This window comes from Vicia villosa, unplaced genomic scaffold (genome assembly GCF_029867415.1).
Source record: "Vicia villosa cultivar HV-30 ecotype Madison, WI unplaced genomic scaffold, Vvil1.0 ctg.000506F_1_1, whole genome shotgun sequence".
Classification (NCBI taxonomy): domain Eukaryota; kingdom Viridiplantae; phylum Streptophyta; class Magnoliopsida; order Fabales; family Fabaceae; genus Vicia; species Vicia villosa.
In genome coordinates, this window is record NW_026705241.1 from 282,113 (window position 1) to 287,199 (window position 5,087).

Consider the following 5,087-nt stretch of genomic DNA (forward strand, 5'->3'; position numbering starts at 1 on the left):
TTTTATATTTTTATTTGAGTCTGTTTGACCAAAAAAAGCCCAAAACACTAATTTTTTTTTGTTATTGGACCATAAATATTTCAGCCCTAAAACACAATTCTGTTTCTTACTTTTTTTTTTTTTAATTGTGAATAAATAATTTATTATAAAAACTTGAATTATTTAAAGAAATTTAATCCTTTAAATTAAACTTTCATTTTTTTGCTAAATTATCTAAAGACAATTAAAAATCAAATAATTCTTTATCTTGAAATTTCTAAATAACATAAATAAAAAATTATATAATATTACAATATCATAAACAATACAAATAATAAATTATCTCCATTCCCCAAAGCATAAATTCATTAATTCTTCAACATATTTAAATTATTTCAAATCCTGTAACATCAAAGATAGTGAGAGGATTAGAGATTGCAAGTTAAATATTATCAACAAAATCTCTCTAAAATTGCTAAATAGAAACAATTATAACAGTTATAACAATTATAACAATTCTAATAGAAATAGAAATAATAATAACAATTATAACAATTCTATGAATGATAATTAATACATAACAAAATTCAAAATTGATAAATAGAAATAATATTAATTTAATGCTATTTAAACTTAATTAACATCATAAAATTAAAACTCATAAATTCAAAAGAATTTTACTAAGTTTGTAAATAATTTCAAACAGTCAATATTTGATTTTACTCCCTATCATTATTAAAACTCATAAACTCTAATAAATTATCCATAAAACACACTAATAAAATAAGTTAAAATATCATTTATAATTATCCAAAAAATTCAAACAACACACTTTATAATCATCTATACACATTAAAAAATTTCTTACCAAGAAATAAAAACAGAATTTCACATATGAAACAAAACAAATTATAATAAGTCAATTTATTAACATACACAAAATTACACAGAATTTCCATATCATACCACAAGTCAATTTACTAACATGAAATCTCTAAATCAAAGGGTCATATTTGGAACAACTTACCATATATTTTTTTCTCTAAATCAGCCCCACTAAAAATCTGCAACAAGCATAACTGAGTTATACCATATGTTATTTATCTAAATCAATCCTGCTAAAAATCTACAACAAACAGAACCAATTAGATAGTTACTCCTAGATTAGAGATGTAAACATATTTTAAATTCCAAAATTTATATAAAAAAAAAAAAAACATAAAGCTATGTGTATGTACCTTGATTTCTCCTGATACTCTAAGCATGAGCAGGCATGGCTCTATAACCAATGGGTCATGAAGGATAAATACCTTGATTTTAAACTCTGCAAAAATGGCATATGCCACACTTCATCACAACACAAAATAGTAACAACCATAACACCAAAATATCAAACAGCTAAATAATTTATTAAAATGAGAGATACATTGAGCTGCAACATTCTCTACTTCACAACAATAAGTGAAATGAAACTATCATGAGTAGTGAAAATAAAAGCTTCTCAACCCCAAATAAAAAACCTATACATCACCTCTTCAAGTAGTATTGAGCATTGACCATGAAACATTACATCTTGCATAAACTTTTTGCAGGACCAACATCAGACACCAACATTAGATTGTATACAAATTGATTTTTAGGGCATATGCACATATCTCCTGCAGTCAAAATTTATAATATCAAACCAACCTAAAATCAAGACCACAAAACTACTAATGAAGTGATCTAAGAATTATATAATTTAAGATTTACAACTCATCAATTCACCAGAAGCAAACTGTATCAAACAATACCTTTGTTTGAAGATCTTTCACCAAAAGCATAAAACCAGATCTCTGTTCAAAGATCTTTCACTAGAAGCATAAAACCACATCTCTGTTTGTTTGAAGACCTGTGTATTAAATAGATTCTCATATAGAAGTAATATCCTAAAATCAATTGCACAACAAGCATAGCAAAACAACTACATCCAGATCTAAAACTCAAAACCTTTAATCATGGGATAATTCAAATATAAAAAGAAAAAATTAAAAAATAAACCGATAAAAAACATCTGAGAATAGAAAATGAAAACGAAAACCAAAAATAAGAATGGAGAGTCCTTGATAACATACAACTAACCACCTTTTGTTGGATTGAGTTGCGATACATAGCTTATGGATCTACACGAATTTGGTTAGATTTCAAAACAAACGTTGATGTAGCACCGATGATGGTGGTTGTAGCACCGATGATGGTGTTGGTTGGTGGTGAAAGAAGGAAGGATGGAAGAAGTGAGAGAGGAGGGGCGGCTGTGAGGGAAGGGTTTCATTTGAGAGGAAGTGCAAGCTAGGGTTACAAATTTATGTTTTTAAGGGTGAAAAACTAGTAATAATATATCGGACGGGTTCGGATTCCGACGGGCCAAAAAAATTCATCCGAATCCGACCATGTGTATCCGATGAAGCCCAATATCTTCACCCGCCCAAACCGCGAACCCGAATTAAACCGACCGAATTGATTTACAGTCACTCGGACCGGTCGGTTTGCAACGGATGGTCACCGAATGTCCACCCCTAGCTCGTGGATACTGCTGCGGGCAATCCTCAACCAAAGGCAAGTGGCTTAAGAGATGGAAACCTGGAATGATGTTGTGAATGAGGGAAAATTCTGCAAGAAGAAGTTCTATCATGGACTCTGCAGTAACACACAACCAGTCACTTGGAGGAAAATGATGTATGGTAATGAAGCTCGTCCTCGAGCCATCTTCACGACCTGGATGGCATGTCATGGAAGACTGGCAACTAAGGATCAGTTAGCTCGCTTTGGGATTCTGGATAATGCTGCGTGTGTGTTTTGTACAGGTGATGAGAGTTTCCAGCATTTATTGTTTGAATGCAAAGAAATGAGCATCATTTGTCAAGTGGTTCTGAAGTGGATGTAGATAGATCATGTGCCTTGGAGATGGGATCAAGAGATTGCTTGGATGGAGCACAAGAGTAATAAGAACGGTTGGATTACTAGTTTGCTGAAAATTGGTTTTTCTGAAACTGTTTATAGGTGCTGGTTGTATAGAAATGAGAAAATATATAGGAAAGATGTTAACAATACAAATAGCAAGAATGTGTATAGTGATATCATAGATAGTATAGTCAATAGGATGTGGAGGAAGCCTGAACATAGAGGGAGGATTTCTCCTTTCCTTTTGGGAGGTTTCTGCTTTTGTTTTGTGCTTTTGGAGCCAAGTTGGACCCTTTGGGTCACTATGTAAATATTGTTTTTGGAATTATATATAATTTCTTATTCTTCCAAAAAAAATTATAAAATAGGACTGATTCCTTTAATACAAAATTAAAATTATATTTAATTAATATAATATCATTTAAAATAACCAATATTTTAAACTTCAAATTTTTCAAATTTAGCAAAACAATTAAAAATATCCCCTAGCATGGTTTGAACTCAGGTTTCTAGGCTATCAAATACCAACTTAAACCTCGTAGTTATTTTTATTTTTATTTTTGAAAAGGGCATTATCCCAAAAATATATTAAAAAAAGAGAATAGGTACAAAAATGAGGGAGACATAAATCAAAAATCTCAAACCTATTTAATTCTAAAATTAGGCAAATATAGTATGTTTCTATGGAATTTCAGCTAAATCGCTAGAAGAAAATCATTCCACCAAGTAAAATTAGAGAGACCTAAGTCTATGTTAGCCAACTTATCTGCACAATAGTTTCTTTCCCTAAAAATATGAGTAGCCAAAAAATTAAAACTAAGAATCTTTTGCATACAGTTGTCCCATATGTACATAATCTTCCAAGGCACAACAGATGATTTACTGAATGCCAAAACAACTAATTTAAAATTTGTTTCTAACTAAAGGTTTGACCAGTTCCAAATAACTGTCTGCTGAATGGCCGAAATAGCTCCTTCAAAGGGATAGTTCCGTAAACCCTATATCTCAGAGAACTCTTTTATATATATATATATATATATATATATATATATATATATATATATATATATGATATCCCTCAAGGGGCATAGGGGACTTTCAACTAACACATACTTTCACACATTCAAGCACCACACAGAGAGTAGTCCGCTCCGAGTAACCCTAACAACATAACTCCAATTTTCCACGTGCGACCTAGCAACGTCGACCACCAGTAGAGCCTCTCACTTCACGTGAGCTGGTCCCTTATACAGCCTCAAAAACCACTGTACAGAGCTACTCATTGATGTGAGCTATCCCTCAAACGTGTAATATACCTACTAGGGTCTAGGAGTCTCATTGTCATTGCAGGGGGAACACACACATGTACTTTTTTGATAGTATGATAAGTGCCAATTTATAGTTCTTTTGTATATATAGTTTTGTGCCACTTATAGTGTTTTTGTGTAAATTCTGTTGAATAATCCCATTTTGTGTGTAAATACGTTTAGTTTGTTTATACTCATGTTTTGATTCCTTTATGTACCATTTGATAGTTTTCTATTTATTTTGTAGGTATTGAGGCGTATTTGGAGCATGGGCAATAAAGTGTCGAAGACACGACTTCAAACGCGCGATTTTGAGCAACGGAATCAATTCATCAAAGAATAAGGCTCAAAATAAGGATGATAAAAATCATCAATTTGGTTGACATGTTATCATTGTTAGATAGAGCATTGAATAAGCTTTCCAACGCTTTGAACTGGGCGCAATTCGGAGTTACGGTCCTCAAGTTATGGCGAAAACAAAATTTGGTTTTTTTCTACTATCGCTTAGCAAGATTAAGCTCGCTAAGCGCAATCGCCTGGGACATTTTAGGTTATGGTTTTCGGATATTTGTTCCCAACTCCATCAACCTTCATTTTTTGGTAGAGAGGGGCTTAGAAACATCAAATGGGGTTGCATCTTGATGATCAGAGGTCGAATTTATCATCGGTTGTTGTTGACAAACCAAGAAATGTTTGGTTCTTTTTCTTCTCTTATCTTTGTTTACTCTATTTTGTTGGGTATGTTTGTCTATTTGTTTTAAACATATGTATATGTATTGATCATGGTGTTGTATAATATATTTGCTTTACAAATCATTATTGATGTCTTCCTTAATCTTTTTGCATTTATGTTTGGATTTG

General features: G+C 31.7%; 1 long non-coding RNA gene across 4 annotated transcripts; it reads right to left on the reverse strand.

Annotated features, from left to right (window-relative positions):
• Positions 1 to 223: 223 nt before the first annotated feature.
• LOC131629088 (uncharacterized) lies at positions 224 to 2,519 on the reverse strand. Of its 4 annotated transcripts, XR_009291950.1 has the most exons (6): positions 2,094 to 2,513; positions 1,773 to 1,870; positions 1,511 to 1,637; positions 1,218 to 1,303; positions 1,007 to 1,043; positions 224 to 381 (listed from the first exon to the last, which is right to left on the reverse strand). It is a non-coding gene; the product is annotated as an uncharacterized LOC131629088 (long non-coding RNA). The 4 variants fall into 4 exon arrangements; XR_009291951.1 differs by having other exon boundaries at positions 1,007 to 1,105; positions 1,218 to 1,637; positions 2,094 to 2,519; XR_009291948.1 differs by having other exon boundaries at positions 1,218 to 1,637; positions 2,094 to 2,516.
• Positions 2,520 to 5,087: the final 2,568 nt, after the last annotated feature.